The sequence below is a fragment of the Musca autumnalis genome, unplaced genomic scaffold (assembly GCF_047663935.1).
Source record: "Musca autumnalis isolate F117 unplaced genomic scaffold, ASM4766393v1 scaffold_1, whole genome shotgun sequence".
In the NCBI taxonomy this organism is placed as follows: domain Eukaryota; kingdom Metazoa; phylum Arthropoda; class Insecta; order Diptera; family Muscidae; genus Musca; species Musca autumnalis.
Window position 1 is genome coordinate 155,064,416 of NW_027411644.1, and position 12,226 is coordinate 155,076,641.

General features: G+C 35.2%; 1 protein-coding gene across 1 annotated transcript in view; it reads right to left on the bottom strand.

The window, feature by feature from the left end:
- Nucleotides 1-7,497: 7,497 nt before the first annotated feature.
- The window catches only part of spz (Spaetzle domain-containing protein), a 66,045-nt gene continuing 61,316 nt past the window's right edge, over nucleotides 7,498-12,226 (bottom strand). The window contains exon 7 of the mRNA XM_073958612.1: nucleotides 7,498-8,294. The gene's annotated coding sequence lies outside the window, so the exon portion shown is untranslated. The remainder of the gene's footprint in view (nucleotides 8,295-12,226) is intronic.

The window sequence follows — 12,226 nt, forward strand, 5'->3', positions numbered from 1 at the left end:
ACCAAAATTGTCTGAAATTTTGGGAAAATGCGTCTTTAGTTTGCAGACAGGTCAAGTTCGATGATGGGCTATATCGGTCCACGTTTTGGTATAGCCCCCATATAACGGTACCCCCGATTTTCGGTATTTTGACGTGTTTAGCTACATTTTCAGACCGATGTAGCTGTAATTTGACATTTAGGGTTCTTAAATGTCAATAAACTTATATAACTAGTGGACATAGGTCCATGTTTTGGAATAGCCCCCATATAACGTTACAGCCCGATTTCAGGTATTTTGACGTTTAAATTCATATTTCTAGACCGAATTAGCTATAATTTGATATTTAGGGTTCTTAGTGACCAAAAAACTTATATTCGAAATAATTATGAACGTAGGTTCATGTTTTGGTATAGCCCCATATAACGGTACCTCGGTATAACGGATTTCGGTATCCCCATATAAGGGATTTTCGGTATTTTGAGAATTCTACCTACAAGTTTTAACCGAATTATCTGTAATTTCAACATTTGAAATTCTTAGTGGTCACCACACCTCTCCACCAAAAATTGTCAAGAAAGGTCGATGTATTGATAAAGCTCCCATGTAAAAGTACCTCCCGATTTTCAGTAATTTGATGATTTTAGCTACAATATTCAACCGAACTAACTGTAATTTGACAATTGAAGTTCTTAGTGGTCACAACACATCTGCATAAAAAATTGTCAACATAGGTCCATGTTCGGATATAGCTCCCATATAACGGTACCTCCCAATTTTTAGTAATTGGCAATTTTAGCTAAAATTTTTAACCGAACTAACTGTAATTTGACATTTGAAGGTTGTAGTGGTTACCACACATCTGCATCAAGAATTTTCAACATAGCACCAATATATCGATACTTCCCGATTTTCGGTACTTTGAGGATTTTACTTAAAATCACGTAGGTCCATGTTTTGGTATAGCCCCAAAACAAACCTGCCGATTTTCCGTACCTTAGCTTTATTTCTTGGACGAACTTTCTGTAATTTGAAATTTAAAAGCCAACAAAAATTCTGCATCATTCTGTTCATTTAAGTTCATATTTTCTTATAGCCCACATACATATGTACCTCCGAACTAGCTGTTAATGGCATTTGAAGTTCCCACGTTATGTACCGGTTTTCGGTATTTTGAGGATTCTAGGTACAATTTTTAACCGAATTAGGAGTTATTTGACATTGAAGGCTCCCATCAAAAACTATCAACATAAGTCCATGTTTTATTATAACCCCTATATAACGGTACCTCCCAATTTCTCGCCCACCAAAAATTGTCAACATACATAGTTAGATATAGGCACCATTAAAAAGAGCCTCCCGAATGAAGCATTTTATGTACATTATCTGCCATACTAACGTACCCACTTAAAGTTGGGGACAGGAATGAAAACTAATTATTCCATTTTTGTTCAGAATATTTTATGGTGGAGGGTATGAAAAGTTCGGCCCGGCCGAACTTTACGCTTTTTTACTTGTTTTTGACTCGTTTTGAGCTCGAAATCGATTTCCATCACATACCTGTATATTTTGACCAGAATTTCACAAAAGACTTTACACGGTGCTCTTGAAACAATTTTAAATGGAAGGTGCTTACACCCTGGAAGTTTTTGCGGATTCTGAAACTACAATGTTCATAGTTAAGAAAAATCAAAAAACAAAAAAAAAAAATCGCCGGAGCGCTTTTTAAATAAATCGCGATTTAAGTTGAAATTTTTAGGGGTTGTTTAGGTTTTCACGACTTTGCTAAGAAACCGCAAGTCCTATCAAAATGGGACTGAAGAAAATGTTGCAGCTATTTAATTCTGTATCGCCCCCTTATAAAACAATGTCATGACTGCAAATTCCCAACTTAAACTTATATATCTAAAACAATGTTACAACTTAGGATAAGTTACTTAAGCCAGTCTTGTAGAGAATTTTCACAGCTTTAAGATTTTCTCAGGTCCCATATCGATAACACTTACCGTATTCTAAAATCGCGAAACCCTAACGAAAAAAACCTAAAAATGTAAACTGAGCTTCTTAATCTCAAAAATGGTACAGGCTGGGAACAAATGATAAACGCCAATCCTCTAGAGAATTTTCACAGCTAAAACATTTTCTTTAGCTCCATTTCGATTGGACTTGCTGTTTCCAAGCAAAATCGTGAAAACCTAAAAAACACCTAAAAATGTGAATTTTGACCGCGATTTATTTAAAAACCCCTACATCGATTTTTTCTTGTTTTTGGATTTTTCTCATCTATGAACACTGCTGTTTCAGAATTCACAAAAACTTTTCCTGTTTAATCGGTTTTCATCAAAAGTTAGTTAAGGCGCACCCTTCATGGCATTGTTTTATAAGGGGGCGATACAGTCAGTGCATTGTCCCAATTTGAACTTCTATATCTCAAAAATGGTAAAAACTACGAAAGTACCATAAAGGTCGGTCTTATAGAGAATTTTCATAGCTACAACATTTTCCTTAGCTCCATTTCGATTGAACTTGCGGCTTTTAAGCAAAATCGTGAAAAACTAAACAACCCCTGAAAATGTCAACTTAAATCGCGATTTATTAAAAAAGCGCTCCGGCGATTTTTTTGGTTTTTTGATTTTTCTCATCTATGAACATTGTAGTTTCAGAATCCGCAAAAACTTCCAATGTGTAAGCACCTTCCATTTAAAATGGTTTCAAGAGCACCGTGTTTAAGGAAAGCAATGTTCCAAAATCGATTTTATGAGCTATATTAATGTTTTTAAACAATTTCGAGACGGATTGCTTTATTTAGGAACATATCTGGATTAGAGGTATTTTCATAGTTTTTGCCTCATCTTGGATTTACATCAGCTGAACAATTTCATGTAGGATTTATAATGGATGAAAATCTTCCTTGAACATTTTTCAAGATAAAATACTTCCTACCGATGTCCTCTTTAGTGAGAGTTTCGTCGATTTTCGACTGGCCATCAACCAAATGTACGTGTACCGACAGACATGGACGGTCACACTATCAAACAAGCGATGTTTGAGCTCATCTGTCATTCAAAACTGGCAAGATGTACCCAGCTATACCTTGCTGCATTACTGCAAACTCGATAACCACGGGGAAAACTATCATCTTCTGAAATCTGTGGTATTTAAGGGGTTACCACTAATTGTCATTTTCAAAAAAAAAAAATATTGGCTTATTTTGAAGTATGCCGGAAAAAATTCAATTCGATCGGAGCAAAATTGTCTGATACATGAGAATTGGAAGAGAACAATTTCTTGAGATTTGTATGTAGCATAGATATTTTAAACGCGTTTTTCTCGAAATAGCATTTTTAAAGTCGGTGCCACCGATAACTCAAACCCGAATTGACCTATCTTCATATGGTTTGGTGAGCTTATTAAATACATGAAAAGCTTGTCTTTATACGAGACAGATATTTAAAAAATGTTACCCGATTTTTGACAACAAACATTCATTTTTTTCGTTAAAATCGAAATGATGACTTTGACAGTTACATTTTTTAAAAAAGTTTGTTTAGAATTCTGTTTCGCCTTAAGGCAAGATTAATAAATAGGTTCTTCAAATGCTTACAAAAATATACGATAATCGGCCCATCCGTTTCCGAGCTATCGTTGGCACCGCAAAACGCTTTTACAAAAAAGGGGTTTCGCAGATAGCCAAGACTATGCAATATTTTTCAACAACAAAAATTCCAAAAGTAGTATAAGATGTGCTCTTTCAGATGAAAGAAATAACTTTTTATAAAATTTGTTAGTTTCTTTAAAAAAAATTCATGAAAAATTAGTTTTTTTTTGTCTTCCCAAGTAGGGACAACTCCTTAAGTGAGACTGGATTATATTTATTGCTGTGGGTTGTACATTTTATGTTATCTGTCTCATTGACAAAACTATCGGCTAAAAAATTGCATTAAACGGTAATCAAACCTAGTATTGGATCATGTTGACGATTTTTGAGGATTTTTCAAATTGTGTTGACGATTTGATGATTTTTTTTTTTGACGATTTCCGACCAAAAACTGTCGGCAACGCTGTGGCTGGGTCATGTCAGTAGGATGGATAAAAATGTCCTATTCCGAAAAACAAATGAATACGCCAAAACTCCTATAGAAAACCCAACTCGAAGATAATATCACAAAACATGGCAACCACAGTTGGAAAGTATTGTCCGTATTTATCCCGCAATGGAAAGCGATTTCGTTCAGCGTTTTGGTATGGTCCTATATAACGGTACTCCCTATTTTCTGTATTTGGATGGTATAAGCTAAATTTTTTTGGCCAAACTACCTGTAATTTGACATTTGAGGTGCCCAGTCACAAAATATCTCCACAAAAAATCGTTAAAATAGGTCCATATTTCGGTACAGACCCCACATAACAGTTGTTTTGAGGGTTTTAGCAACATTTTTGACCGAACTACCTGTAATTTGACGATTGAGGTTCCCAGAGGTCACAAAACATCTCCACCAAAAATTGTCAACAAGGGACCATGTTTCGGTATTGTCCCCATGTAACGGTACCTCCCGATTTTCGGTATTTTTATAATTTTTTCATTGAACTACCTGTAATTTAACATTTGAGGTTCCCATAGCTCATAAAACATATCCACCAAAAATTGTTAAATAGTTCCGGAAATATCACTCCACATTAATACACTCATCCTTTTTCTCTACGAGATTTAGACTTCTTGTTCCTGAATTCCCCGTACGACAAGCGTCCGCACATATAATTATTTATCCAACGTTTCAAACTTGGCCTGAGGGTAGTCTGCTCCATATCCTCAAACAATACGGAGTGCTTGACAGTACCAACATTGTCCTTGTTCTGGATGAGTCCTCGAATAATAAGTGTGCTGTGCGGCTTCTGTTGCTGGGGAAGAATAACGCCTCCAGCGTGTTTGCTACGATCGATAAAACCAAAATCGGTCTGTGTGATTCCTTTCCTAACCTAAGTAGCAGGACCACCCTGCCAACTTTCCAAACTTCGGACACGATATGGGTTGCTAGCTGCATATTAAAAACTGGCTCATTCCGCTGTTTCAGCATTACCAACGCTTTGGATTATTAAGCTTTCCTATTGTGTTTGGAAATCTATTCTTTAGTCGTCTTATGGAACAAAACGTTTGTTTTAGAATATAAAGCCATCTAACTAGTCAGAGATATACGGTGTGGGAGATTGCGATTGCGATTTTTGTAGATTTCTGAGTGGAGATCATCGCTGAGTAAATTTTATTTACATCGATATTTTATGTATGAGTTCCGTATTCCATCCTATATACAACACTAAAGCACCCCCTCAGTACATTTTTTTAAATGTTAATTTTTTAAAAAAATCGAATTTGTTATTTTTTGTATTTTTCTTTTTATTATACCCTATACCACAATGTGGAAAAGGGTATTATAAGTTTGTTTTGGTAAAAATTCATGTAACACCGCGAAATATTCGTCGGAGACCCCCAATGTGGTATACCAATCTTCATATCTCGACGAGATAAAGCGATTTTGAGATGTGTGTCCGTCCGTCCCTCCGTCCGTCCGTCCGTCTGTCCATTATAAATTGTAAACACGCTCCAGGCCGCAATTATGGACCGATCGTCACGAAATTTTGTATGGAGGTCGGGTTCAGATCAGAATAGATCCCTATTCTTATTGGTGATGATCGTGAAATATTTAGCGGGTGAAATGGACCAAAAACATAATATTTATCCAATTTTCTAGCGGCTCTGTAGGTCTCAATAATAGTCCGATCAACGGGTAATTTTAAATAAGGTAAGAGTATATCACAAAGGAGAAGCTTGCAATTTGAGATGGCGATCGGATAATATTTAGAGGGTTAAATGGACCAAAACTTTTGTGTGAAAATTGTTAAAATTTTTAATATACAGCTTATATCTTAATTCCTGGAAGTGACATTCCGGACAAGTGAGATATACTTGAAAGTGGAACGCTTGACCTTTCAATTGATGCCACTTACGTTGGTGTGCATGATCAGATAACAGAGTTACAGCCTAATATATTCCGTTATTTGTTTGTAGTGTAATAATAAACCAGCTAGAAGTCGCAATTATACATCAATAGTCACGAAATTTTGCACCGGGTAAGACTATAGGTCGAAAAAGATGCCTACAATTTTGAATGATGATCTGATATTCTTTAGCGGGTCAAATGGACCATTACTTTTGTATGAAAAATATAAAAATTTTATTTTTGGTCGATATTTTAATTCCTTGAGGACATATATATTTCGCAAAGTAGCCTACATATGAAAAAAAAAACTACTGACCTTTCCTCTGATGTAAATTGCAATAAAGTGTTTGCTAGATAACGGGCCTACTGCCTAATATATAATGGGTTCTGTGCAGAGAACCACATTTTTATCCCATGCTACATATTGTCTCTCCAAAAGTTTATATAACACCACGAAATATTCGTCCTAGACCCCTTATTTGGTATGCCAAAATTCATATCTCGACGAGATAAAGCGATTTAGCGATGTGTGTCCGTCCATTAAAAATTGTAAACAAGCTTAAGGCCGCAATTATGGACCTATTGTAACGAATTTTTTAAGGAGGTTGGGTTCGGGCCAGAATAGAAATGATTAGCTTTTGGTGATGATCGTGAAATGTTCAGGGGATGATATGGACCAAAAACAAAATTTTAACCAATTTTGTAGCGGCTCTGTTGGTCAAAATAATAACCCGCAAAATGTTAAACAAAGTTTGAGTTTATGATGAAGAAGAAGCGTGCAAACCAACGTGAAGATCATATAATACTTAGCGGGTTAAATGGACTGAAACTTTTGTGTGAAATTAGTAAAAATTTCAATAACGTAGCGGTTAAACAACGGAAGTAGTAGTACTACATAAGTTGGTTTCATTACATTTTAGTTTGTGTGAACTAAATTTTTCTTTCCTGCTACAAAAATGTCTTTGTCACGCTAGATAACTTTTTGGTTTTGGTCATAAGTATTATACATTACATCTCTGATATTTGATAATTAAATTTTCACAATCATTGAAAAGAAGTTCCGTGGAGAGCGATTGTCCAGGGATAGTGGTATAGGGTATCCCATGGTCGGCTCCGTCCGACTATAGACTTTTCTTACTTGTTTATTTATATATTTATTATTGAAGAAGTACAAACTTAAGGAATTCAGAATTGAATAAAAATGTTAAAATTCAAAAAAATATTTTAAGTCGCAAGATAATTGGACAAAACTAAAGCACCCCTAAATTTAAAGAACAAACAACTAGTGAAATCAATATTTCGTTGCGTATCCTTTATTCTGGATGGCACACGCACATCTTGTAGGCATATTTGCTTTTAGATAAGGCGAGGGCTTACCTTATACAGTTTCACCTTGTAAGAAGAGGACCATAGATGTTTCTTGAAAACGAGTGGCAACATCATCCACCTTTTTGTTTTATTAAACCAAATCTCTTCTCAACTGCATACCGACGCGATAAAATGAAAAATATACAACACATCATCCAATTCAAAAATTACAACTCATTTATTACATAGGAAAGCAGTGAAAACGCTTTCACTCTCTTTTTTCGTTATAAAAATATTATTAACTAAGATACATACATACAAACATATAAAAACATTATTTGTCTTTTGGTTATCTAAGCTACGAGAATGATGTAGTGTACAATTTGGGATGATAATTAAGAATATTATTCTCCACTTCTTAAAATTGATTTTTATTCTTTTTACAAATATTTTACAAAATATTTAACAATTGCAAAATTAAACCTAAGCTAAATAAAGTTTTTTTTTATATTTAAAACAACCTTAAACCCCATTTCGGTTAGGTGTCACGAACGAAAACATACATACGCATACATATTTACATTTTACTTTGTTTGTCATCCATAAAAAGGATATGTATTTAGATTGTGTATTAAAATGTCACTGTGACAGTTACATGGGTCCGGTGTTTATATTATCGAAAACACAACACAACAATACTTTTTAATGGCCAAACAAACAAAAATGAATTGTAAATATGTTAGTTGTTGTATCTGTTTAAACAAAGACTTAATTATATTATCAGGGTGCCAATGACCCCAACCCTGCCAAAAATAATTCTATATTATTTTTGTTGTTGTTGCTGTTAGTAGGTCTTAACTAAGTATTTTAATAACATTCATATTAATTGAACCTATGTAAATATGACATGTGCGGCTTGAGAATATTATGTGGTTGTTTGTGCGATCGTATTTTTAAACCTTAATAATTAGACAGTTTGGCCTGCCATCCATCTTCAGAGTGTGTGGGTATCTGAAAAGTATAAGACAAAATATGATTAAAGCTTATGTAGATACATACATATGTATGTATGTATAGTCATCACAATACCATATTATACAAACACTGTTACATCTAAGACCAGTGCCTGGGGCTCAATTCTGTTTCTATGAAAATGTGAAATGACAAATTGTATAAAAAAAATATATGTCAAATAAAAATAATTATAAAGAAAATATTTTTCATTTCAAATTTTTGGTCTGTTCCAGTACTGCAAGAATCTACTAATTTTTACTATTTTTTCCGAAAATAAAGAAAAAAATGCTATTGTAGTAAAAAATAGTAACTTCTTGCAGGTTCTTGAACAGAGCATCCAGGGGTTGGATTCTTGTTCTATGAAAATTTGAAAAGAAAAATATTTCCTTTATATATATAATTTTTTTTTATTTGACAGTTTTTTCTTTTATAAAAGTTTCCTTTCACATTTTCATAGAAACAGAATTGAGCCCCAGTTTGCTAAATAAATGTGAACACAATTTTATCTTTATTTTCAATGTAAATTGGCTGTAATTTGAAATTAATTGTTCCCAGAGGTTAAATAATTTATCCACCAAAAATTGTTACCATGGGCCCACTTATTGCTTATGGGCAATAATAATAATGATATATTCAGTTCAGAGTATATCATTGTGGATGGTATAAAAGGTTTAGGCCGTGCCTTATCGAAATAATGGTTTTAGACACCAAGTAGGTTTCGACAATTTAGAGTCGATTTAGCCATGTCCGTCCTTCTGTCCTGCTGGCTGGAGCATTCGTAAAATTTTGTGCAAACATAGTTTAAGATTGGATGGATTGTATATGTCGGGTACATCGCACAAAAAATTTTGGAAAAGTTAAGTTTAAGACCTGTTGTGCGATTCCCTATCACATTTTTTGAGTTATCGACAAATTTCCGTAAAATTAAAATGCTTATAAATTCGGTAATTAGCGATATTTTTCGTTAAGTTAGCCCCCAAAAGAAAGTAGTCGTAAATTTCTACCGATAGCAACAGTGTTGTCAACTTTAATTTGAACTTTTCATTCATAATTTTGCGTTTTATACCGTAGGTTTAAATGCTGCTACAACAACAACAACGGATACTTTCTTAGTTCAAACTTTGCATAATGTAATATTTCTGCGAATCTTAGGTAAAGTTCGAAGATGAACATAGGTCCACTCCTTCAGATACCTTCCCCATTCAACTTCAAAACTTTTCGCTAAAATGGTTTGCACGATAACTCTGAAAGGCAGCAGCTGATTTGGTCCTTTCGACATAAGGTAATATTTCTGCGAATCTTAGGTAAAGTTCGAAGATAAACATAGGTCCACTCCTTCAGATACCTTCCCCATTCAAACTCAAAACTTTTCGCTAAAATGGTTCGCACGATAACTCTGAAAGGCAGCAGCTGATTTGGTCCTTTGGACATCGTAATATTTTTACGAGACATAGATCACTCTCAAAGGTAATGATGAAGTTAATGCAATGAGGAAATACTCCAGACTTAAGCAATCATTTGATTTTTATTGTAACAGCTTGTGTTCGCTGCCACAATTACGACAATACAATTTTTTTTCAGGGGCATGTCCATATTTCTTAAGAAAATAAACCGAAAGCTGTAAAACGCGCTACGGCATCATGTGTAGTGGCTGGAGCGCACGATAACTATCGAACGGATGAGCCGATTCGGTCGAAATTTTTGCCTACTTTATATTTTGTCCAAACTTAGTTTTAGTTCGAAGATCGGCGATATCGGTCCACCCCTTTGGGCACTTTACCCCAAAATTTCAAGAAACTTCACCAATCTCCTAAATGGTATATATCAGTCTTAGGGTACCTCCCCCAGAAAAGTTCAACATTTTCGGTTAAGTGCAGTTTTGGATATGTTCAAAGATTCTTTGGAAAATGATACCAATGCTACTCCTAGTGGTCCTGCTTAAAGCGATCTTTTTTCGTGGTTAAGTCATTCTTCCTAAACTAGTGGTCCAAAAATCCCTAAGTTATACGCTATCTCTCAAAAGGAAATTACCCCCAAAATAAGATCCACTTCCAAAATGGACTATGAAGATGTATTCCTTCAGGTGCCTCCTACTTCGGTTGATACAGCTTTCGAGGGGGTGACATTCTCTAGCCGAGCGTAACTCGGGTTGTTCCAAAGCGTAGATCCACTTGTTATGGGAAAGACAATAGTTGTTGTTGGAATAACGCAAATATGTTCGCATATCTTTCAGTTATCTGCTGTTGGTTTCTATGTGTATAAATTCAAAAATTCAGCTACCTGTAGTGCGATTCTCTAACTTATTTTTTGAGTTACCGAGAAATGTCGGTAAACTTTAAATTATTAATGAAAAGTTCAAATAAAAGTTGGCAACACTCTTGCTATCGGTAGAACTTTACGACTACTTTTTTCGTCGCTAACATACGTAAAAATATCGTTAATTACCGAATTTATAAGCATTTTAATGTTACCGATATTTGTCAGTAACTCAAAAAATGAGTTAGAGAATCGCACTACTGGACTGGCTGCGCCTATAAAGAATCAGGAGACAGGTGAGTGAGTTTAGCTTGGCAATTAAACAAATGCAGAGTGTTGTGTGGTCCCAATCCACATGCAGGGCATATGTTGTGTATCGTTCCGTCAATTCGGGCCCAATATGTTCAGCCTCATTTCAGGCATCCAGGTGGTGAACGGTGTGGCAATGGATTTAGCAGTGGATAATCTTTATATATAAAACTCAATTGTCGTTTGTTGGTAATTGAATCAATTGAAAACGGCTAGAGCGATTTGGATAATTTTTTGTGGAAATGTTAGTCATAGTCCAGTTTAGGTTTTTATGCAAAGAAAAATTGGCCACGCCCACTTTTCCGCCCACTTTTAAAAATATGTTATATCTACGGAACTACTCAATAGATTTTCCTGAAATTTGCAGGGAACGTAGAGTGATGGCCCCGGTTGAAATAGGCTACATATTTGGTTAAATTTCGGATCGGGCGGGGTACCTCCCCTATGCCCTATTTTTGTAAAAATGTAATATTTGCAACAATTACAAATGTATCGCCTTGAAAATTAATTGCCGAGTCAATGGCGTGTCTCCGACCTTACGTGCTTATTTGGGGCATGAAGACTGGACAACGCCCACTTTTTTAAATATGTTATATCTACGAAACTACTAAATCGATTTTCCTGAAACTTTCAGCGAATGTACAGAGTTGGTCCCCGATAAAAATAGGCTACATATTTTTTGACTTTCGGATCGTGCGGGTACCTCCCCTATGCCCTATTTTTGTAAAAATGCAATATTTGCAACAAAAACGAATGTATCGGTTTGGGAATTTATTTGCGAGTCAATGGCGATTGTGTCTCCAACCTTACGTACTTATTTTGTGACTTAAGATCCGACCACGCTCACTTTCTAATTAGGTTATATCTACAGGTGATTTTCAAGAAAATCGCGATTTGTCTAAACTTTTAAATCATCTTTATATATAAAACTCAATTGTCGTTTGTTGGTAATTGAATCAGTTGAAAACGGCTAGAGCGATTTGGATAATTTTTTGTGGAAATGTTAGTCATAGTCCAGTTTAGCTTTTTATGCAAAGAAAAATTGGCCACGCCCACTTTTCCGCCCACTTTTCCGCCCACTTTTATAAATATGTTATATCTACGGAACTACTCAATAGATTTTCCTGAAATTTGCAGGGAACGTAGAGTGATGACCCCCGATTGAAAGAGGCTACATATTTGGTTGAATTTAGGATCGGGCGGGGTACCTCCCCTATGCCCTATTTTTGTAAAAATGCAATATTTGCAACAATTACAAATGTATCGCCTTGAAAATTAATTGCCGAGTCAATGGCGATTGTGTCTCCGACCTTACGTGCTTATTTGGGGCATTAAGACTGGACAACGCCCACTTTTTTAAATAT